General features: G+C 40.3%; 1 protein-coding gene across 19 annotated transcripts in view; it reads left to right on the plus strand.

The window, feature by feature from the left end:
- The window catches only part of Zbtb20 (zinc finger and BTB domain containing 20), a 751,404-nt gene that overhangs the window by 464,878 nt on the left and 260,833 nt on the right, over positions 1 to 25,693 (plus strand). For 2 of the 19 annotated variants that reach the window (XM_029470530.1, XM_021185039.2), the window contains exon 1: positions 9,111 to 9,878. The exons of 14 other annotated variants lie outside the window; for them this stretch is intronic. The gene's annotated coding sequence lies outside the window, so the exon portion shown is untranslated. 3 more of the 19 variants (XM_029470521.1, XM_029470527.1, XM_029470531.1) reach the window with 3 other exon arrangements.

Genomic DNA, 25,693 nt, shown 5'->3' on the forward strand with positions numbered 1-25,693 from the left:
TTTTTTTTCTTTTTTGAGACAGGGTTTCTCTGTGTAGCCCTGGCTGTTCTGGAACTCACTGTGTAGATCAGGCTGGCCTCGAACTCAGAAATTCGCCTGCCTCTGCCTCCCAAGGGCTGGGATTAAAGGCGTGCACCACCACGCCCGGCTAGTATGAACTCTTAACCACTGAGCACGAGCGCTCCTCTCCTTAAATAGTGCTGCTTTACTTGGGCAGAGGAACTCCTATTTCAGTTTAATTGATTGAGCAATTTAGTTTTCAGAAGCAGAATCTTAAAACAACTCTGCTAAAGACTTCCATTATTAACATTGACCCTTTTATAACTTATTGTGCTGTTTGAATTTTTGTCAATTTGATATAAGCTACAGTCATTTGGGAAGAAGGATCCACAATTGAGAAAAATGCCTCCATTAGACTGTTCTGTAGCTAAATCTGAAGGGCATTTTCATGATGAATTATTGACATGGAGGGCCCAAGTCCACTGTGGGTGGTGCCCCTCCAAGACATGTAGTCCTCAGTAGTAAAGGAAAGAAGGTTGACCCAGCCATAGAGAGCAAGCCAGGAAGCTGCTTTCCTCTGTGGCCGCTGCTTTCGTTCCTGACTTGAGTCTTCCTGAGGTAGAGAGGAAACTCCCACAGTTGCTTTTACTTTTGGTATTTTCTCAAAGCAACAGGAACCAAGCTAGGACAGTTAATATTTACTGTGTGTACATTAAGTCAGCATTATCTGTAGTTACTTTGAGTTCCAACATTTTATGTTCTTAGTGCTCAGTTTAATTTAACAGATACTAATTAATGGGATACTTACAAAACACAAACTAATAAGCTAGAACCTGAGTGGATATAGAGATTAAATAATGTGATTTTTCATGCAAATACTTGATAATGTGATCCAATAAAGATTGATGTGTGTATCTGTAATACATCCTAGCTCCTTGGGTTTGGCATCAAAAATGCATGGTCATTTCTTTCTTAGTATTTTGGCAAAGAAAAATGGTCTCTGAACTATCACTTGGCTATACATTTGTATATCGTTTTAATTTTAAAGAATCATTATATAAAGTATATCATTATATATTTCAATTTATATTGTTCTAAAATCATTAGATTATCTATCTGCAAAAAAAAAAGTAATTCCCTTTCTTGTTATTGAAAAGCTAGACACTGGTTTTATGAGAATTGTACAAACCAGTGAGTGGGAACAGGTAACAATAAACACGCTCCCCCATGCTCCAAGCTGCACAAGCAGCTTCCTGTGCATGTTACAGTTCCCACCTGTTACTTGTGACTTCTACACAGCACATATGATTACCCTTTATTCCTACCTAAATAGCAGTTAGCTCTTTATTCCAGTGGTTTCAGTAGGAAAACAAGAGTGTCTAGTGGCCAAATGGCACATCTGCACCAGCAGATCTGCTGCCCAAGCTGTGATGTCCTGAGAGAGCAGGTTAGACTCTGGTGTGCGTTAGAGGTGCGAGTAAGGAGAGGATGGGTCCTCTTCTACAAGCCAGTCCATGATCCTCATGCTAGAAGCCCAGATATCGACTGCAAAGAAACCGGCAATTTTGGTAGGTGAGTAAATCATTCTAATTATGGCAACGTAGAAACTTGTTTTCTTGGTAGCATGAGAATTTCCTGCTTTTGAAAAGTATCAGAAGGGAGAACAAATCTTTATAAATCTCAAAAGAAGCTCACTAGCAGTGACCGATTTGATTTCTTTCCTTACCTAAGCCTTTCTGGGTCATAAGCGGGTTATATTCATGTCTCGTCCCATGATTTTCTTAGTAAAAAAATTTGCATCTGAAGCCTAGTAAAATGTTTGGCTTGCACAGTTGAATGTTTAAACAGGTGTGTGCTGCCCTGGTCTGGCTGAGGAAGGTAGTCCTTGTCCTTAGAACCTGCCATTAGGAGAGTGTTTCTCATGCCAGATTCCAGGGGCTCATCAGGAAAGGCTCCGGTGATACTTAAGCCTATTACCTGCTTACTAACCCACATCCCTCCTTCCCCTCTGTGTTCTCATGACGAAATTGATTTAATAGTTTCAAGATATTATTAAATACATTCTACATTAATATTATATGTCCTCTTTGAATCCAAGTGGCAATACAATAGAATTTCATTTTATAAATAACACCTTTCAAGCTAACACCACAGGGCACAGTACAAAAGAATCAAAATAGAACACAAATGCTGTAATCAAATGCAGACCCCAGGAAGGCTGATTAAAAAGGCATGTTGCTAGCAAGAGCAGCCGACAGGGTAAGTAGAGTGGGTCATAGCCGAGAAGCCAGCTGAACAGAAGGGCAAACGAAAACAAAATGGACTTGCCAGCCCGTTTTACAGATATTCATGATGCTCTGTGTGCATCATCTCTTCTCGACTCGAGAACTGACTCAGAGGTATGTGAACATGGTGTGGAGGGAGGGCCTCAGTGCAGGGTTAGTGTGTCTTCCCTTGGTATTTATATGTAACACAAACAAAGAAGACCTTAAGCATCCCCACCTGTGATTGACAGAGATGCCTACCATGTGACTGTGAGAGGATGATTAGGGGATCCAGAAAGCCTTGTCTTGCTGGGTGTGACTCCTGGTTTTCAGACAACATGACACGAAAAGGGATCTATTCCACTGCAGTGAGATGAGTACTGCTTGTGACCAGGCCTCGGGAAAGATGGACTTATGGGTGAGGCATGAGCCTCCCCAAAGTACACTTCCCTTAGCACTCTACTGATCCAGTTAGAATTTGTGCTCAAACATTTGCAATAAGCAAGCAGTTTTCTAATGTCAGAGGTTTTTAAACCTAACTTCTATTAACCAAAACAAACAAACAAACAAAAACAACAACAACAAAACCCTTCTTACATAAGGAAAGCAGGCAGAAGAAGGGAACTGTGTTCGAGTCTATATTCCTACCTTGGTTTAGAGCTTGTCCAACAGTAATCATCACATGGCTTTAGCAATGAACCCAACTGCTCACTCCCTGGTGCTCTTTTGTTTAATAAAAGTTTTACAATGTAGGAGAGTATTATATCAAAAACATAGAATGCACTGATTTGTAGTTAGGAGAGAAAGAAAAAGATGAGACCTGAGGTGGGCTTTACCTTTCTCCAACTTTGAATTATTTGTCATGATCCTAATAGTCCACATCGCTGGGATTCTGGTGTGTGGAGGGATGCTGATTTGGGTCACAGAGTTAGATCAGTACTGTCGTATCTCTGTATGCTTTTCCTTATTAAATCACAAAAGTGTGGGCAGCACTGGGAGAGAAGGGGAACTGTACAAATATTAGTACTGAGATTTTTTTAAACTGGTGATGTATAGGTTTCCATTTAGTAGCCTCTTATTTCCCTTCCTTCTGACATTATTTATCCAGCAGAACAGAGGGAGTCAGTTTATTAATGAACATAAATAAAAGTGCAATACATTAAGAACACTAGATTGTAAGTCCAAAGTGAGTTATTTCATGAAATGTGTGAGCAAATACCTGTGTCTGTTACCAATCGCCTTCATTGATTTTCTATTGCTGTGGCAAAATCCATGACCAAAGGCATCTGGAGGAAGAGTTTATTTGTGCTTAGAGATCCCATCCAAACCCCTATAGGGAAACAGGGCTAACTGGAAGTGGGGCAAGGCTATAAACTCTCAACCCCACCCCAGTGATGGACTTCCTCCAGCCAGGCTGTACCTCTCTCAAATGTTCTAAATAACCTTTCCAAACAATGTCACCAGCAAGGACCCCAGTGTTCCAGTACACAAGCCTATGTAGACAGTTCTCATTTGAACCCTAACAACACATTACCTTTGAGTCTAAATTCACCCTTTCTTACCTACTCTACAAAGATTGTGACTGTTTAAAGTATTCTCCTTTATCATTTCTCAGACTTGTGGCTAAGATCAAGTTAAGCATCTTCCTTTGTCCACTGGCCTGAAGGTACTTTGTCAGTTGAGAGTCCAGTAGACATACCACAGAGGGCTTCCTTCCTGGCTCTGTCTACTCCATTGGCCGACTAATACACTGTGCACAATTTCTCCAGAACCTGGCTTCTTTCTTTTGGATAACTTCTCTGGTGTTTGTCAGTATGGAACATACTCCTATCTATTTGCTCCAGCTGAGGTACAGATAGCAACCCCACTACCTGGTCTCTGCCCACTTCTCCTGGCACACACCATGCAGGCACACATACACGAGGTTCTATCCTATGGATATCTTTTACTGCCACTCAAGAATACAGGTACCAACAATTTCTGTTGAGAAAGCTCTCTGGCACTTTTCTAGCATTCAGTAGACAATGCCTGTGCCTTGTTGAACAATGTCTGTGTCCAAATCCTAAAAGATTTTACTTGTACCCAGCAAGGTCTGGATTGTTGTCTAAGAATACAAACAACTTTTCCTTGAATATGCTATGTGAGCTCTACAAGGAGTGGTCATTCCTTATATTTGCTGTTCTTTCATGTTTAGAGTTATCTTTAATTCTCTAAGGTATTCTGACCTTATTCTAGTCACCTGTTAATGTTAATAGTTCTTTACTGCAATGTGTTTTTTTCTCTTCTGATGGAACCTGCTTCATACACTCTGAAGTAACATTAAAATGATCTGTGATGCTTAAGGTTGGAGGAAGTCCATATGTCCTCACAGATCAGACTAAGATTGGACCTGGATATTAGATGAACCAAATGTTTTGAGAGTTTAGTTAGCTAGAAAGGCAGCAAACGGTGATGCTATAAACACTGTCTGACCATATGGCTTTACTGATCTACACTTTAAAGGATTTTACTCTAGTTCTCAGTGAATTTTTTATTAAAAAATAAAAATCTGGATTAATTTGTTGACCTTGGAAAATGTGTCAAAATCCAATAATTATATAATGTGAATTATAAATTATTAATGATAGCTATTATTTATTGAGAATTCAGTAATCTTAAGCAGTTAAATTTATTGGATCCATATAGCAATACAGATGTATACTTAGACTCTCTCTCTCTCTCTCTCTCTCTCTTGAAATGGAAAAAGAGACTGGCCTCACAGGTGATATATCTAGCAAATTTCAAACAATCAAAAAAAAATTTAACCTAGAACTTTCTGTGAGCCACAGCTTGTCAAAACCACTCTGCTTCCAAAAGCCAATCATAAGTTACCTTGGAAAACAAACAGGGTATTTTCAGTCTCTCAGTCAGAGATTTGGAGAAGAGCTACCACAAGAATCTGTAACATGTTTAGCAGCACACCCTGAGATACTGCCTGTACCATCAACCTGTTACTTAACCAGATATGGGTAAACTAAGTGAACTCCGGAGATGAAATCCCAGAACCTAAGTGTTAACAGAGTATCTAAAATGTAGCAGCCTTTATTCTGAATCGAGCTGAAGGCAGATGAAATATTAACAGCAGTTCTAGCAGCAGAAAATGAAATATGAGATTCTGTATCAGAAATTATTAGTAACCTGTTAAAAGAAATGCTGAAAAATGGCAGTTACCAAATTAAAACTGGGAAACAGAGCCCAAATGGGAAATTTCAAAAAGTTTGGAGGAAAATAAATGACAGATTGTCCTCTTGGCTCTTATTACTATGCCATCCTAAATCCTACTTGGCAATGGATGGTGGAGGTGAAATAAGAGCGGCATCCCTGCCAGCGTTGGTCCTCAGATTTGTAGTCCTAAGTGTCTGTGATGGTGTCTGGGGCTGACTGGAAACGTAGTTGGGAGTTGATAGCATTTGAGCTTTATCTAAATTGAAGAGCCTGGAGACTCTTATTATGAAAGGCTTCCTCTCATTTGTGAATTGGCCCCTTTGCTCCACTTTGGATGGCTGGCTTCCTCCATGCAGAGCTATACTAAATGTTCTACATGGGAAAGCTATTCTCCTTAAATGCCTTCAAATTTAAAGCATCTATCTGAATATGTTCATGTTTATGACTCAAAATATCTAACACCAAAAAGAAAGAGGGGGTACAAATAGAAAATGCCCAGCAGTAAATGAAGGAGATATTTTTCCTTCAGTAACTGAAAAAGAAAAATTATTTTATGCAGAGTTGTTGAGCATTTGATGCCAAAGGGGAGAAAAAGGGAAATGAGCTATAGAACCATAGAATCTTACTGTTGGCAGAGACTGCAGAGTTCATGCAGTCCTACCCTATCATTTTTCAATGAAGAGACCGAGACATGGGGAGTTAAGGGACTTGACTTGCCCAAGATACAGAGTTGTTTACTGACAGCCATGCCAAAAATATTTCCCAACTCCCCACACAGAACTCTGTATTTCAGCATGCTGCTACCATTCTCTGCTGAAAATTAACACCAATACAGCCCAAACACAGAGGAGTTCAGCGTCTGTGGAGACCAGGAGACAGGATGATTTCAAGGTAGAAATCAGGATGGGAAAAGAACAGAGAAAGGATGGTTGTCCGTTGTGACTCCTCACACAAGCTTTGCTAGCCATTTGGTGTGGGCTTACTGTGTCCTACCTCTCCACCAAATAGAATGAAGAAGAAAATAAACTTTTTGTAATAGCTAAAGTTTGCACGTGTTCAAATCTGATTTGCCCAGGGAATTCTGCATACATGCTATGTCCGGATATAGAGGGATTTGTAGGTGGCATGCTTACTGTACCCTGTTATTTTCTTCAGCCTGATACAGTTTCTCTAACTCGGAAATGCTTCCCTGAAATCTCAAGTTAGTTTTAGGACAAGGATGGTTCCTATCCATGGCACACATCTAAGAATGACAAGTAACTAAGATGTAAGAATTATCTTCTCTTAATCTTCATACAGAATTGAAATATTACAGAACTTTAGCTCAGTTTCAAGACTTGGATGAAATAATTTCGGTTTTGTAACCATATGAGTAAGTGATAGTAAACCAGTCCAGATGACACAGTGAAAAGGACTCCACGGGCTCCCCTTGCAGGCCAGTCCGACAACCTTCTTCACAATAGAGCAACCAGAGATGAGAGCCTCGGCCACATGATGAAAAGTGCAGATGGAGGGCTTTGCATGAAAACCAATTATGTGCGAGAGGGCTCAGGAGAGGATCGGGGTGGAATTGGAAAGGAGTGGCCACTGAAACAGGAGAAGAAGATATGCTTGACCAGGTCTAGTAAAATATTCCCTGCCACAACCACTGTTCCATGAAGAGACTGAGCCAAGAGGCCTGAATAAACTAACCTGGGGGTCAGTGTTACCATTAATGTGGGAGGCATCATGGAGAGCACATCCGGACTTGTGTTACACAGTAATCACTGCTGGGTGTCAGCATTCATCAGCCAGATGGTCAGACCCACAATTAATCAATTAGGCTGGGACAATCAACTGGACTAAGTTTTCCCCTTTGGTAAAACAGCCTCATCATGTGGTCAAGGCCAATAGCACTTTTATCCTGTTGCTTTTGGAGTAGCTTCTAAAAATTCCCTCATTTTTTTTCCTTTGGCCTCTGGTTACTAGACACTGTCAGGCTCCCAGTTCCTTTGATAACATGGATTCTCCAATCAAGGTTTTCACATAATAGATCATCAGCATCCCCTGTATTCACATTGTAACACTGAGCATCCCACATGAAAACAAGCTCTTCAAAGCAGCATGGTAAGCCCTACATCAAACTGATCTGCTGTAGTATTTCTTCTGGTTCTACTCAATCTGGTGGGACACCAATGGCAGAGCTTCTCTGACTGGGCACATAAGGGTGATAAGTGATGCTAATGATAATAGTAGTTTATAGTGAGTGTATTCGGCGTCAGACAGACATACCATGACAAAAATAAACATCAACTCAGCCTTTATAACTCCAATTAGGATGATACAGTCACCCCCCCCCCTTTCAAAGAGAAGGAAACAGACTAGGAAATTCATTGAACATGTGATAGGATACTCTACTGACATGCTGTAGGACAGAAGCTACATAGCCTGTCATACATGTTTTCTTAACACACACAACCTTGTGCATCTGAGAGATAAAAGCTAAGAATGGGTTCTAGATCTTGGTGGCTCCCCTTCAAACTTCAAGTTGTTCACTAGTGTTTTTCTTCTCTGGTGGCTCATTCTGCTTCCCATGCTACACAGCTCCAAACCACTGCCGGACTTCCCCTTTCCTCTTGAGGATTCCCAGTCTCCCACTCAGGAGCCTTATCTACATTGGTATCTTTCAGTCTGTTTTAGGTAGTTTTCATCAGTTGATTTATAGCACAGCTTGCCTCTCCATCACTGATTTATTTTTTTAACTTAGATTTTACCCCTCCTTTCCTTTGACTTACCTCTGTCTGTATTATAGTGTACAGCACAGGAGTGATGCTTGGGAATCCTGGTGGTCACTGTGTAACAGAGCCCTGTATACTATACGTATTGGGTAGAACTAGACACAGTGCAGTGGTCCCTGTGTGTACCGTTGAACTTGCTGTGTCTCTTTTCTCTCAGCTCTTTTCTACCCTCAGACTTGATGTAGACTTAATGATTTTGTGTAGCTTATATAAGGATGCAGTCAGCCCAAATATCCATCCTTGATGTATCAGTTACTCTTACAATTACTTTATAGAGTATATTACTTCTCTATATAACTGCTACATTTGCTTTTTTGTTTTGCTACTTAGCAATTGGAAAACATATCAGAATGCTAAAACAATATAGTATGGAGCTCTCTGTTTTTACTGGAACTTACAGCGCATGAATAACTAGGTGCTCATGTAGTAGTAAAAACCAGCATGCTTCAGCCTTCAGGGTCTGTTTTGTTCTCACGACGCGCTGCCGTTCTTTCTGCAGTTTTATATTCTTTACCCCAGGGCTCATGAGGTTCTTTCATTGTGACCTACAGTATCCTGCATATTACACACTTGAGTCCTGCCATCTAGGCTGGCTTTCTGCTTCATTTTGCTCCTGACCTGCCCCCCCCCACCCCCAACACACACACACCCCAATGCTATTCCAGGCCTGGCCTCTCATGACCAGAGACTGCTGACTCATCCTGGCCTGTGCCAAGCTGTGCAGTCGCTTAGTGATGTGGACAGGAGTCGAAGGACTAGAATGAGCTCACAGAACTCATTTCACTTGTTGCTTACGGTACAGTCCAGCATGAGCTGGAAATGTAGGAACCTCAGCCTCCCGAGCAGAAAGAGTAAGTAGATTACACACAACCCCATCGTCAAGTCCTCAACAAGCAGGGGACGGTGGGGGGTGGGGGCTTGCTTCTCATGGCTCTTGGCTGTGGCTAGGGCATTCTGGGTCATCAGGAGTTTCCCTTTGTCCTCTTTTCTTCCTCTCCTCCACAGTTGCACCCTCTCCTCACCCCCACCCCCACCCGCACCCTCCCTGAACTTCCCTTCTGAAAATGTCCGGATGGTAGAGCAATGATCTGGGCAGGAATGAAATTTTGTTAATAAGCAGCCTCCGCACGAAACCCTGGAACACAGAGTCTGTGAAACTGCTTAGAGTAGCTGTACACTGGGAACTCACATGAACTTCCCAACAGAATTCAAGGACATGAGAAAAGCTTCCCTACCTCCCTTCTTGAGTCTCTTTTCTTTCTGTTTTAAGAGAGGTAGTTTCAGGAGACATGGCTGCATTCTGGTGTGGTGCAAAGTTTTCCGTCGGGAGACAATAATGTACATTCCTCTGGCAGGATGGGATAGTTTTTTTTTTTTTTTTTTTTTTGGTGTGTGTTTCTCTTGCTGTTGTTTATTTATAAGACATTTCCTCTCAGTTAGTGGAAGTTAGATCGTAAGAGGCTCCAGTGATTTTCCTTCCACCTCCCCTCCCTAATTTCTGTGCTTCAGCACTCTGGAACACTGTGAACTCAACAGACTAATCAGAGCAGGGAGCTTAGCAGCCAGGCCTGGACACTCTCAAGAGACTGTGTGACTCTCAGCGTCACTCCCTGGATCAGGAACCACAGTCCTGGTGAGTGGGGAGCTTCCAGATTCTGATGTATCAAGGATTCTATTCTTGGTGTCTCTGAGGCAGGCAGGAAATAAAGGGTATTTTAAAAGAAAAAAAAAAAAACATTTAAAAAAGCCTGCCAAACAATCAGAGTGGTAAGGAGTTTTAGTGTGTACAGCTGAGCGCACTCTGGACAAGGGCAGAGCCTTGAGGCTCTGCTTCGAAGCAGCCTGCAGGACTAGGATTTGCGCTGCTGCCACAGAGGGCTGTCAGCCTTGACATGCCTAGCAAACATGCTGGTGGGAGGAGGAAGGTAGGTGAGTGACTGGGGCAAGGAGGAAGAGCTCAGGGTGGTGGGAGGGGGAAGTGAAAGTGGGAATAATTATTCATCTGAAGTTTCTCCCTCTCTGCTAACTTTTGATGCATTTCTGTTCTGAGCAGTTGTGCCATGTGCACAGCTAGCTGAGCCAGATAGAAAATCTGTATTAGATGAGCCACAAAAAGGTTGTGAGGACTCTTCCTTTAGAGGTCATTTCCTTGAGGCTGCTCTGAAACGTTAGGAGCCTCTCCCCATCTGACTTCAGGAAAACCTTATGTGTCACACCCTATTCTTTATTCTTCTGTACTCATGGTACTGAGTAGAAGAATGCAGTGAGACTCCTTATATGGCTCCAGGGAAATCCATCATCTTGACAAAGGAAACTGATGATTGTCTCCACAATATTAAACCCAAATATAGTGTTGTCCTCAATATAAGAAGAGACTGATTGAGTGGGCTCCGGAAAGTTGTCAAAGGAATGGAATGGGGTGGGGGTGGGGTTGCAGCCTGGTCTGTCATAGCCAGTAGGGACCTTACGTGTTATTCTTGGTATGCACACCCTCCTTGGAAGTGAAATGTCAGGTGGGTGGGCTTGTCTTCTGCTGTCAAGCCCCTGCTTGTTGTTGTTCTAGACATGTTCCATCTTACTATGCCTTCTTGCCTGTCTAAAGTCAAGTATGTGGCATGTTCTAAGATATTAAAGGGAAAAAAGAGAAAACAAAAAACTAACAAACAAACAAACAAAAACCCATGGTGGCCATTAAATTATTTGTCTATGTGGCATCCTCTGAAGTGAATTGCTCTTTGGGGAGGGGAAAGAGTCTTTGATGTTCCCAATATGGTTCTCATAGGCTTAAACATCCCAGAACCACAACCCAGCCTAAGGGGTCCTTACTCAATGTCCTTAAATATTTGAGAAGAAATGCCATTTTATTGTTTTAGCTGTCTTTGCTATTAACACATTGCCAGTAGATTTCTTCTAGGGCCGAAATGTTTTAATAATAGCTGATTTTACAAATGCATCTTGTATGTATCTGTTATGTGTATTTACCTTTGTTCCAACTGGTACAGTGATTCAGTATATAACATTAATTCTTAGCTCTGGAAGTTTGTTTGCTATATTGGATGATTTGGATTCTTAACCACAGAACTCATGCATGCTCGTATGTCCCAAGTGCCCTCAGACACTGTGTACTGCTACAGTCACACCAGGGTTTGTCAGTGACCTCTAGAGCAAATGACTTCCTAGCACAGCTCCTGTAGTTTCCAAGGTTCATCAAATCTATTAGCTTTCAGTGTGAAAGAATGTTGCTTCAATAAGTTAGGGCCAGAAAGGAAAGCCTGGTATGATAGACAACATTTCTGTTAGCCCATGTTAGTAATTATTGAACTATTCATATATATGTAATATATTATGGGGTACTTTTATTTATTTTGTTGTTTTCTACGAAGCTTAACAATAAAATTGTGCTCTGAACTTTCAAACATGACCTAAGAAATGTATGGAGCTCAGTGACCATCCAGAGCTATATGGGAGTCTTCCTGTGTGTGTCTCTGCTAACACACCAACCACATACACTGAGAGAGAAACCCAGCCTATACAAGCTACATTGAAGACAGTTTTGTCTATTAACACTTGGAAACAGTTTATTCTCAAGAACTATGACTGTACATAAAAATTTGTAAGCAACTTTAGGCAGAGAGTATAAACACATTTACCTAATGTTATGTCCCAAGAAATTATATTTTACAAATCTAGTCTGCCAGAGAATTTTTTCTTTTAGTTGCTAAGATCTATATGGTCATAAAAATGTTGTGGTGAACTGATGTACATAGGAAGTTAGACTTTGATTAATATATATAGATAGATACGTGTGTGTGATCAGAGAGGAAATGATGTCTTTTTGTAAGTTGACATAGTTGCATTCATATTACCTAGTATTTTCCATACTTATATAGTAAGCCTTTATAGCATACTGTTACTAGTTCTGTTTTTCAGTGTTCATCTGAAAGTTTAAATTTCATTAAACTTCTGTGTTTTATAATATATTTTTCTTGCAAACAAGTTTTAGATGGGACTATTTCCTATATATTATATTTATTTGATTAGGCAGTTACAATTATAGATGAAAGAGCTTGTTCCGCAGACAGCTTTTGATTGCCCCATTAAGAAACTGTCTAATGCTTCTCAGCCTTCTAGCCACGCCAGGATCAAGGGAAGAAGTTCTATTTGTGAAGAAATTTGGGGGATAGTTTCAGTGGCTTCCCTAGGAAAGACTCATATTCTATATGTTATAAGATGGTTTTGGGACATATATGTTAAGTGTGCTAACTTATAAATGTATGTATGTGTGCAAAACTATATTCTTGTATATTTAAAATGTGATTTTACCTAGTCTTTCTAGATATTGAATTCCACAAAATATTTTTAAACTGATGATAAGCAAAGTTAAGGGGATATTTTATCACATTGAGAATGCAGTTTATACAGATATTTATGAACACTATCTACAAATGAGATGATATAACTGATAAGTGAAGTGATTATCCTTGGTTAAACATACATATCAGATTATTAACCTAAATTCTATTATGCCTAGCTTAAAAATATTAATTGTTCTGTGTAAGAAATAGCTTAAATTAAGTAGACAGAAATTAAATAGCTAATAATTAAAATTGAGAAATATATTTAATGAATTCATTTGGTAACAATTAATACATATATAAATGACCCAGTTTATTCTTTCTCATTCCTCGGCTACTCAGTTGTATATTAAATAACTTAATACTGCAGTTACATATTAGTGTTAGAATTTCCCAGATATCCTTTCAAGATACCCAGTCAGTCAAGTCCCACTTCTCTAATGGTGGTCTGAGACTGACAACAGTTTTGCAGGCAGCAGCCTTCCATCACTTATCATATGCTGCCTTGAATTGAAAACCTTTGAATTGATAGAAGGTATTATATTTTGTGCTTGTGTATTCCTTCCCCTTCCAAACAATGTCATATTGCCTCAATCGTAGTGGGGTAGCTGGAGGATCAATAGATAGGGAATGGATGATTATCTATATTCATTGGCAGTGAGTATCTCTTGGTTACCACAATTGAGAAACATGTCCAGGAAACTAATCAATAGATTTTTCAGTGACTGTCTCTCCTTATTAGATCTTCCAAGAGCTGAAACTGTCCTAGCCATTTACTGGGATAGTTCCTCTAACCCCCAAAGGTTAGGTCATTTCTGATGAACATAGAGATCTTGAATTTATAGGAGTTTACTTCATTTTCTAGAACTTGTGTAGGTAACCAGATACCTATCTTAGTTCATGCAGTCTGAACATACCACACTACCTATAATATTCCATGTTAGCCAGAGGCTTCTACAGATTATGAATATTTGTGAATAGTCAATCAGTGGTTCTTCCTTTTCTCAAAGTCCACATTTAAGGAACCAGTAGATGGTAGGTGTAGAGGCACAGGAATATTAGCTATGAATGCTGTAAGCTAGACAAGAGAGAGGTGAGGCAGACAGGCAGCACAATAAAGACCAGGGGCAAGAGGACAGGCAGCCAAATCATTTGCACTGTCTTAACAAGCACTAATTAAATGCCCTGTTTGAGGTAAATAATAGCTGAAAATAGCCAAGTTCAATTGTGCTGATCGATGAGGAGAGAAAATGCAGATTCACTTGGTGCTCGCTCCTTCAGTTATTAAGCTGCAGCCACTGAGGCATCTTCGGAGAAGGGGCATCAGTTGAGCCAGCCTCTAGTGTGTCATTTGCTGTGTGGCCATTCCAGTACCCCATATAATGCCCTGATATAATAAGCCAGATAATAAGGGAATATATTATGAATATGACTATAGTAAGAAATAACTAAATGTATAAAGTGGATTTTAAACTTAACTATTAGTGGTCATCGGCATGACAATCCCTAATCTGTACTCAATCCTGTTTTCTGAAAAGATTTTCCAGAACTTTTCATATGTCTGTGTGTGCAGAATATAAATAGGATGTTTATTTTTTCATATTTTTAAATTTTTTCTCTCTGCGCTCACTAGTACACTGGATTCATAGATGTGAGTAGCCGGGGGTAGGGGGACAGGGAGGCAAGTCATTCACAAAATGGAAAATTAACCCTCAAACAGTGAGAAGTTAACTCACTCGGCAGACAGGCCGAAAACTACGATGTTTTGTTAGTGAATGTGTTCTTCTTTGGGAGTTAACATGGAGAGGACATTTCCAGTAGCACAAACTTGGCACCAAATAACCTGTTCATCCTGAAGCTACAAATACCACATTGACCTTCCAGTTCCTGCTGGCAGGGTTTGCAGTATGGTGGCCTCTTGGGTAGTGTATACAAATCACTCTAAGGGACAAAATTGTATGAGTGCCTAATCCACTTTTGAAAATGAAAGAAAAGGATCTTTTTATGAAAGGCAGCAAATATGGAAGGATATAAATTGTAATAAAAGATATTAGCACTTTCACCTCCTGCTAATTGCCTCCCTAGTCAAGAGGAACAAAATACTGTAATAAATGTTACAGCTACATCATGATCAGAGTACAAAAATTGTCTCTACATTTCAATAGCAAATTGGAAAAAAAGAACAAATCAGGTAGACTTAATTTAGGCTTCTAAATTAGGGGACTCATCTGCTTCGTTTTCTAAGAAAGATAATGGTACCCATTTGACTGACTTGCCAGTGTTTTTTGAGGATCAGAGTATAAAGTCTGTTTCTCCATTATAATCATTAAACATTTTTTAACATTCATTCTTTTTTCATTCACAAAATATTTTTGAATCTGTACTCTAACAGTTTTTATTATAGGAGCTAATGAATGGTTGGTAAACAAATATTCATTGAAGAGCTCAAACTATGTAGCTGACACTCTTCCAGGCTGGGATTCAAGAGTAATTAAACACAGAGAAGTCTCTATTCTCATATTATAGATTGTCTAGGAGAGACACATAAGGAAATTCATATGAAAAGTGCATAACCTGTTCGTGTTGACTGCTGTAGAAAAACGTCACTCAGGGATGAGAAAGATGGGGCTTACATTGTCATATTAAATTACATGGGGACAACATTTGAGACAAGGCTTCAGTGAAAGGAAGGGAACAAATTTTGTCAATGTCGGGGCAAGTATATTTTCAGTAGAACTGTCCAGTGCAAAGGACCTGAACAAAGATGCTGTGGTTGAGCATAGGAGGTTAAAGAGAATTGGGGTCAGTAAAGACAAGAAGAGTCAGGGAGGTTGTGGAAAGTTTGTTGTGCTAAGGTGAAGATGCTAAGCTATAGTGAGATTGGAGTACGATGTAAGTTACTATACATTTCTAAAAGCTAGAAGAATTTTAATGAATGTGTTTAGCTTGATTTAATCATTATACTGTATGTATATAATTAATTACTGAGACATCATGTGCCCCATTAGTATATACAGTTGTATGTTTTTTATTCAGATGCTGAAAATAAATTTTAAAATGAAATCATTCAAGTACATATAAATAAAATACTGTAGATTGTACAAAAGTGAATATACCAGGCACACCAGAGTGATAATAACAAAGATGGCTCTGTAGCAGGAGCAGATGGGAGAGAGGAAAACAGTAAGGACAGAATAATGGAGGTCATATGATATTGTCCCTTAGCCCAGGAGCATGGGAATGTGAAGATGGTAGGTCTCCTACCAATGGTAAAAGGATTAAATAAGGAGAGAACAGAGACTGAACTAGGGACAATGTCACATACTGATGACCAGGCAGAAGGGTGTCCAAAGAAACATAGACTGTCCAAACACTGTACAGCTCACAATATCCTGGAGTAAAACGTTAAGGAAACCGAAGGTAACAATGCTGGCTGGGAAGGATTTTCCCAGAAGGCCAAAGAAGGGGAAAGAATTTAGTGATGGCAGCAGCCTTGGTTGCCATCCAAAGATGCTTTAACTGCTTGCAGCATTTTGGGAGCCATTAAAAGGTTTCAAGTAGAGGTTAATAATCACATCGTGTAACAGAGGATCAGCCTGGCAGCAGAAAGTGAAGGATAGATTGTAGGAGTGGGAGAGGAGAGGCCGGGAAATGAGTTAGGGGGCACCTTAAATTGTTCAGTCAGGAAACAATGAAATCCTGAACTAGGACAGTAACTGTGGGAATAGGCCGAAAGGAGGAGGTGTGTTCAGAGATAACTGACAGAATGGACACAATTTAATAACCTCTGGGCCTGGCATGAAAGTAGGAGGAATTCTGGATTGCTCCCAGGTTCCTGCCTTACACAACTAGACAAGAAAAGCTATGAGGAGTAAGTTTTGTAGACTGGAAAGATGATAAACTTGCTTTTGAATATGTTTAGTTGTTGGGGGAGCATCCAGACTGGTGTCCAGTAGGCAGTTTGGTTCAGTCAGGGATACTGAAGCTAGATCAGGGACAGAGATAGATGCATAGCTGTCTTCTGAATCATCATTGTCATGGGTGAAGCGCAAATTATGAAGTCGATATGTCTCAAGGAAAATATGATGAAGGAAAACAAACAGGATCAGACTGTTGGAGTACCGGTGTTTATGGAACAGAGAGAAGGAAGTGACGCCATCATAAAACTACTATCTATGTGCCTGTCGGTGTGCTAGATACACTGGGGTGGTGGGCAAGATGAACAGCCCAGAGCCTACCCCAGAAGTACATGCGGTCTGTATAAACATAAGAGGTTAGTGTTACTGTCACTGCCAATCACGGGACAATACTAGAAGAATAAATATCCAAGTGTAACACAGAATCATACAGAATATTTAATTAGAGAGATTGTAACAGCAAAAGTTTTCTGCTTGCAGTTTTGCTATAGAGTTCATTTCTGATTTCTCTAATGCTTGTATGTGTATGTTCCAGTGTTAGCATGGGTTCAGGCTATTGGCAAAACAAGCCAGGTGTAAATTATGGTAGAATTGAAATCGATAGTGCTTTGAAGCACTGGAGTGCCCAGTTCACATCAGGGCGTGCGTCTGTGTTCACTGAAACATGGCTATCAAGTGCACCCCGAGTCATTAGATGTGTTATCCAGTGAATAACAGCATAATGATATTTTAGCAGAGCTGCCTTATGATAAATTCTGCTTTAGTGAAACCCCATATACAGAGCAATTTCTTCTGGCCGTGTATATTGCATGGCAAAGAAAGGATACCCTGCTGCGTATCAGAAGGCTGTAATTTCATTTAGGGGTTCTATTGACATCGTAAACTGCAAGAGCAGAGCTCAAGTGGCTATTTAAGTCATAGGAACTTCAAGCTAAAATTACTGCCTAGTCCTAATCGCCACCTCCAGGGCACTCTTGCCTATACATATAGGCTTTATGTTTCTATCTTTGTGTCTATAAATACTCAATCACTCCAGGGGATAAAATGATAAGCTGTCCTAAAATATGACAGGTATCTGTCACCTTTGCAGCTGATATAGGCTTAAAGGCTGAATACAGTTTTATTATTCATTGAAGGTCAAATGATAAAGGGGAGCCCCTTCTCTCTTACACAGACACACACACACACACACACACACACACAAATACACACACATGTGCACGAGAGAGGTCATTGTATGAGCTACTGAGTTTTTCTGCTTTAAAACATTATCTACACAGTGTAACATCAGATTCTTTCACTCGTTCACGGTAGAAAACAAGGGACTTTCCGATGATCACCTTCCAGCCTCCAAGACCTACCATCCCTTCTCCTGGTTCTTCTTGTTTAGTTGTGTAAGCCAGAATCATGGAACAATCCAACTGTTTTCTCTTAGTTCCAGGCCTAAAAAGTTACAAACATTGTCTGCTCTGACTCTTTTAAAATGTGTGCATATCCGTGGGACATGTACACATATGTATGTGACTCTACGTGTCATGGTGCAGATGCATACATGAACGTATGGACGTAGGAGGTTGATATCAGGAGACTTTCTCCACTACCTTTTACCTTATTCATTGAAGCCAGATCCCTCAGTTGAACCCAGAGTTGGCAGATAAGGGGCTCGTCTAGCTCACCCGCATTTTCCAGGTCTTTCCAGCCTCCACTTTGTAAATGCTAGAATTACTGTCAGGATGCCATACCTATATCAGAACTCTCATCTCCACACTACTACTTGAGTGGTGAGTTATTTTAAGTGCTGAGATATTGCTCTAGTCCTTGGCTCTTTTCTGATGGTTAAAATTCTCATTATCACCTGTTCCTGTGACACAGAATCATGGTTCACACATGTTAGAAAAAATACAGTATATTCACAAACACACATTCGTGTGCCCTTTCCACCTGGAAATGCCTTCTTAGTCCAACTATGGGCTTACATTTTACCTACATGTTAATTTCCAAGAGAATGTAGATGGAATCTATCTTTGGATGATGTAAGCTTCTGACTGATTTTAGCTTTAACAAATTTCAAACATATCATCCTGTGTGGGGCCCATGCCTATCATTTACTTACTCTGGTTCTCATACATTAACTGCTTTAATTCTTCATCCCTGTTTTTCCTCTGACTTATAAAATTGTTAAGCACGATTTAATATGTATCTTCTGATCAGTTCCTATTGAATTTCTAGTTCAGTAAATAAATAAACAACAAACGGATAACTGAGTGAATGCTCTCCCATTCCTAGGCTCTTGGTAACTCCTGTCTGTTTGCTTTAATGTGCTAACTGCTGACCTCACCTTCTACCTAGGCTGCTCTGTCAATATTCTTTGTTATCATTCTCAGCCGTCTAGTCCTAAGTCTTCTTTATTTTTGTCTCCTGTCTAATATGAAGCCTTTAGTATCAATACTCAGTTAAAATAATAGGCCTGACCTCTCCATACATCTTTTGCTTCAGTCACTGTGAGCGCTTCCCTAGAGCTGTACTCTGTACGCCTATGCATGTTTCCATCCCGTTTGGAATTGGAATCATCTCACAGTGATTCATATTTTAGTCTGATGCCCTTGTCTCTAACCTTGATGCTGATTTCTGCATCATGTTATTCACATACCCTTTTCTATATTTATTACATTTTCAGAAAAATATCACAGTGATAAGTGAGTAAAAATGGATATTAATCACATTGTTGAGAAGTGGCATTAAAGCACCCTGGCGGACTCTTCTGCATCATGCATTTGCCTCCCACACTGATCCTCATGTTGACTCCCTGATGACCATCAGAGACCGTTTGCCCTGAACTTCATCTCGGGTTCCTTATACCTGCTGTTTCTATTAACTAGTGCCAGTCATGTCCAAAGATTAACTAATGAAAAGTTTAAAAGCACAGTAAAGCAGTGTGCCTAATAGCAAGCCAACATAGGAAAGGGCATCACCTTTCATTGTTAACAATAAAGCCACTGCCAGCTACATTTTGACATATGTTTATGATATTTCCTTGATAGTCACTATTCTGGATTCATGAAAAAAGTGAGGAAAGATTATAGGAGAGGTAAAATTTAAATATAGAAAAAAGTACTGTGTTGAGCTCAGTTAGTAATTGTCATAATAGTTAACAATACTGCTGATCATCAAAAACACAATTACTGCTTGCAAGGATGGTAGAGTTTTTATAGTTGTTGTGCTAAGATTAGTAATTAGTTCCTAGAAGTATCTAGATGGGAATTCTTAGTCTATTAAAGAATGGCAGTGAGTGCTCCAGGACTCTGCACGATGGTGGCCTGTGTTCAATGTAGAAGGCTTGCTAGTAGAAGGAGTACGTCTGCTGGAGACACTACAAGGTGAAGTGGATGAATGAGATAATAATAAGTCATTTAGAGATTGGTGAATCCAATGTTATAGTTGTGAAAACATGATAATGGATGAAAGAAAATTCAAACGTGAGATGGAAGGACATGTTTAGAAGTGATGAATTTAGAAGTAAGGAAGTAAGGTCCATGCAGACTACTGCAGCCTAGATTTGCAAAGTTTTATGGGAAAGCTGTTGAGAAAATTAAAGAAAGACTTTGAATAGAAAACTCATAGACCTAGCATAGAATGGCATGCCTCTACCCACAACGGATGTTAACATCTGCATATTAATACTTTTTTTCATGTACTTGTAGGTAACCATTTCCACTGATGTGTTATACCGTTGGACGCTGTTACACATTCTCTGTATGTCTGGGTGAGGGAACTGTAGATGTACATTAGTATGTATTTGTTGACACATCTCTGCATTTACCTGTCTGTCAATGGGACTAGTAGGACATGGAATTTTTCGTGAGCAAGAACTCCGAGTCAGAGCTGTACCCTTGCTGCTGCTGCTGCTGCTGCTGCTGCTGCTGCTGCTGCTGCTGCTGCTGCAGTTGCTGTAGCTTTCTCATTTTAGTCTGAGGGTACAGGACAGCTTGTTAGTTCCAACCTAACTTTGGAAAATAGAAGTTGTATCCGATGTAATTCAGAAAGACTTGTCAAATGTTTACCACTGTTCTGGTAGCCAATAGGTATAGACTCTTTAAAATATGTATAATTTTCCATTGTACAGCCATAGTCTATATCTCTTTTCTGTCTGAAGACACTGTTACATTATTCTAATGTTCCCTGATTCTTGGTAAATTCTGTCCTGTAAGAGATACTCTTGCTACGTGCTACATAACTCAGTGTCTCTACCCCACTCAAGAGACATATTCTGTCCCAATAGGAATCATCAGTATAGTTCAGGCTTCTTGGGAAAATAGTCTATGACCTTAGGTACTTATTTTAGTTGCAATAATTTTCTCTACTCTATTCATTACTGACCTTCACAGTCACTCTGTATATTATTTCTTATGAGGGAGGTCATATTTTTTGACCTACAGAGAGAGAGAGAGAGAAAACCCTAGAAACAATAAACTAAATTTAAAGTTACTTCATTTACAAAAGACCAAGGCAAGCAGAGCAGACTTATATTTTTAATCTAAGTTCTTTTACCAGTTTAATTTGATAGTGGAAATTAATTGTACAATTCTTAATATCACTACAGCACAACTACAATTAAAAGATATTCTTTATAACCATTTTCCATCCCTCTCATACATATATCAGGGCACATACTAGTCTGTTCCTGAAAATTTCATTTTCTTCAACATTGTGAAATTATTTCAAAAGAGGCAACAGAAATCTATTTGTATCCTAGTAGTGTTAACTGAAACACTATGGTAAGCACTTAACAGTGCTGCATGTGTCTTCCTAAAAGGTAAGGAAAGAGATACACTTGCCAGAGAGAGGAGACGATGTAGTCAGCTGTTCAGAGATGCATGACAGGTCTTGCACTAAGGTGGGCAGTTTCTTTTCCTATTTAATTTTCTTTGGTTTGTATCATCCTCATCATTCCCATCCCTGAGATTCAACAAAAGGCAGGCTGGTGTTCGTGTGTATCACCTCTAGCAGCACTAAAATGAGTGATATGATCAATCAGATGACAGCACGATGAAAATGGATAGAGAACCACTCTATACAGTCAAATAGTGCTGACTAAGCAAATACTTGCACAGTATTTAATTAGAGGTCAATATTGGGAGTTACTGGTTGATGTTTCCATGGGAATGAGCTAGATTAATCCTTGTTTGATATTTTGTTATTGCAAAATTACAAAAATTAGTCAGTGAGTATATATCAAGCTCTTTTAAAGGAACATGAGTGTATAATTTACAATGAGCCTGCACTAAGTGCAGAGACAAAGAAACATTAAGATGAGGTCACTGGTAAGGAATGAAGGCTTTGTGAGCCACTGTGGCCAAAATTTTTTGTCTATGAAATTGTTTCCCAGATATCCTTGATCCCTAAGTTTCATAGTCACCTGTGAAATGTGTCTAAACCTGAGTCTCCCTGTGGTGGTTTGAATGACAGTGGCCCCCACAGGCTCATCTATTTAAGTCTTTGCTCTGCAGTTTGAAGTCGACAGAACTGTTTGAGAAGGATCTGCATAGTGGTCTTGTTGGAGGAGGTGTGGCCTTATTGAAGGACATGTGTAACTAAGGATGGGCTTTGAGGTTTCAAAAGCCCAGACTAGGCCTGTTTTTCTTCTCTTTGTCTTCCACCTTTGGATCAGTATGAAAGCTCTCAGCTACAGCTACACCTCCAACACCATGCCTGCTGGCTACCATGCTTCCACCATAATGTTCGTGGGCTCACCTTCTGAAACTGTGCGCAAGCCCCCAGTTAAGTACTGTCTGTTATGAGCTGCTTTCTTTATGGTGTCTCTTAACAATAGAAAAGTAACTAAGACACCACCTTAGCCCTAGAGAACGGGAACTTTCATTGAAGAACCTTAGCCTTTCCACCTCAAACCTAGGAGGTATTGCCATGTAGGTACAAACACTTTCCCACCCAGACAGGGAAAGCCAATTATCGTATGTGACATACAGAAAATGTTAAAATCCACAAACTGGCCATGGCTGCAGGTTGCTATAGAGTATATGAAACCGATTGGCTGGGCATAATAGAAGGCAGCTCCGGCAGCCAGTGCTGCTCCAGGTTCACAGGCAAAGATGGAGAGTGTCCTGGCAGAGTTCATATTTCCTATACGCCTTTGTGGTCTCAGCATGTCTCCAGTGTAAATACGCGTGTGACTGTGGCCTGTGCACTCATTCACACTTCAGGGAGGCTGTGGTTTCCTTTCCTCCCTCCATCTTAGCAGTGGGCCGCCTGCAACCTTTTGATCAAGCTGACTTTGTACGTTATATGACTGAACTCCGCTGTGCCAAACATCCTTGAGGAAGTTGACATTTGTGTACTTTGAAAGAAAAAAAGAGAAAAGTGAATCCCAACTGCTTCCTCCTGCCCTTTTGATTAAGAGAATGGTAAGCCAGCAGGAGAGGTGCTGCTTTTAACAAGCAGGGGTGTGCGGCAACTGATTGGTATCTTTCTTTGAAAAAAGTAGGAAAGATTGATGTTAAACAACACTAATCAGAGCTGATTACAGGACTGAATGAATTCATTGATGGGAAGGAGCCATGGTTCCAGAGACAACAAAAGAGATTAGATAATAGTCAGGGGAATCGTATCGGGACTAGTCTGCTCATCGCTGACAACCAGGAATCCATGCCTGTAGCTTCTTAGCCATTTCTTGAAGTAGGCATTCGAGAGTAGTAAGTACAGTTCTTGCTCTGGCACATCCCCTGCACTCTGCCTGAATGCCTCTTACTCTTCCTTCGGGCCTTAGCCCTCCCACGACTAAAGTAGCTCTTCATCCCAATCTTTGTGGGACTTTTAGCTCTAGTTCTTTAGGACTAGACAGGTACTGCACTATCTGACAGTACCTATGGCTTCCTCAGTGGGCCACACTCTGCCTTGCTCTGTGCCTTTTAAATCTTTCCAGTTGCATTTACCTGGTGTCCCTCCCCATCGACTGTGATTTATCCAGTTCCTTCCATCCTTCAGGTTCCGTTGAAGGTACCATCTCCTCAAAACTTCCTCATTTATTCAGCTTCTTCATTAAAAGGCACAGTCCTACACCTCTGCTCTCCCTTGGAGATTGATGCTCAACTTAATTACAAGTGCTTATCACTCTATGTTCTAATTAGTTGGATATTTATTTTTCCTTTTTCTTACAACACAGAAATATTTTAAAACAGAGAGTGTGTCTTTCATCTTGTTATTACAAATGATAGCAAAATATTTAGGACATATTAGACATTTGGTTAGAATGAATGAATGAATGAATGAATGAAAAAAATCCAATATTCCCTTTATCCCTACATTTTCCTTTTGAAATCGTCTCCTAAGGTGGAAACAGAACTCAGGATGAAAATCTTTGACAATATGGATAGCGTACTGGTTTTCTTTTTACTAGAATTGTAAAGGAACAGAGAAACTGGGAAATCAAACATAGGCACTTTTATGCCTCCTCCTTTTCCTGATGTCTACATTGTTATAGGCAGTACTCTGACTACAACATGAGGAAACCTGTGGGAAACTGATTAAAGTAGTGATGCTCTCATTTCTATCAGAAAGTGAGGATGTGGCTTATTACCAAATATGGGTTGCTGGTAAATGACTATTAATTACAACCTGCTAGTGAAGGCAATTTCTCTTTTAGGGTCCCCTCAAGTACATGATACACATCATCAGCTGAATGTCACAATCTGCCCACGTTAATAACCTTTCCCACATACTAAAACCATCACACAAGTGCCTTAGAAGCTTGATAAATATTACCTAATTAGTAAAGAAATACTAACTTTTAATAATCTCATATATTTAAACTCCTCAAAAAGTGTGGTTTTCTTTTTACATAGCAACAAGTGGGCATCCCTTGTTTTTCATTCAACACACAGAACAGACCATGAGAAATCAGCCTAGGCTTCTCAGGAGGGCTCAGCCCAGGTCTCAGTCTGAACATGTTAATGTTACCTTATCATCTGACTGATAACTCCTTAAGACATAGAATGGGGTCAGCTGTTTAATAGCACCATAGACTCCTACAAAACTTAGAGAGGATGAGTGGAGGTGTTTTGTAGTCCAACAAGGCCAAATAAAGCTTTAGCACACTCACCAAACGTTAGCTCTGACAGTGGCTAAGACTGATGGACACCCTTTGGAGGTGAGACTCCATTTCGTCTTCACCGAGCCAGGAAAGATCTCTTTAGTTTTTTTGTTTTGGGGGTTTTTTGTTTTGTTTTGTTTTTTATTTTGTTTATTGGTGTTTTTGTGTTTTGGTTTTTTTGTTTGGTTGGTTTTCTTTATTAGATATTTTCATTTACATTTCAAATGTTATCCCCTTTCCTAGTTTTCCCTCTGAAAATCCCCTATCCCTGCCCCCTCCCCCTGCTCCCTAACCCACCCACTCCCATTCCTGGCCCTGGCATTCCCCTATACTGGGGCATAGAACCTTCACAGGACCAAGGGCCTCTCCTCCCATTGACGACTAACTAGGCCATCCTCTGCTACATATATAGCTAGAGCCACAAGTTCCACCATGTGTTTTAACATCTAACTAATTTTTGATTAGTGGTATAGTTCCAAGGAGCTCTTGGTTAGTTCATATTGATGTTCCTTCTATGGGGCTCTAGTCCCCTTCAGCTCCCTGGGTATTTCTCTGACTCCTTCATTGGTGACCTTGTGCTCTGTCCAATGGATGACTGTGAGCATCTACTTCTGTATTTGCTGGGCACTGGCAGAGCCTCACAGGAGACAGCTATATCAGGCTCCTGTAAGCAGGCTCTTGTTGGCATCTGCCTAGTGACTGGGTTTGGTGGTTGTATATGGGGTGGATCCCCAGGTGGGGCAGTCTGTGGATGGTCCCTCCTTCCGTCTCAGTTCCAAACTTTGTGTCTGTAACTCCCTCCATGGGTATTTTGTTCCCCATTCTAAGAAAGATCAATATTTGTTACATTTCAAAAGTAAATACTAGGGCTCAGCCAGTAGACTGCTTGCCATGCTAACATGCCTCCCTGAGTTCACGTCCGCAGAACTCACATAAAGAGCCAGGCACCATGCAAGCACATCTACTCCAGCGCTTTGGAGGTGGAGATAAAAGGCTCCCAGGAGATGTCTACATGCTCTAGACGAAGGGGTGAGCTCCAGGTCCAGAGAGAGACTCTAAATAAGCCAAATAG

Source organism: Mus caroli, chromosome 16 (genome assembly GCF_900094665.2).
Source record: "Mus caroli chromosome 16, CAROLI_EIJ_v1.1, whole genome shotgun sequence".
In the NCBI taxonomy this organism is placed as follows: Eukaryota; Metazoa; Chordata; class Mammalia; order Rodentia; family Muridae; genus Mus; species Mus caroli.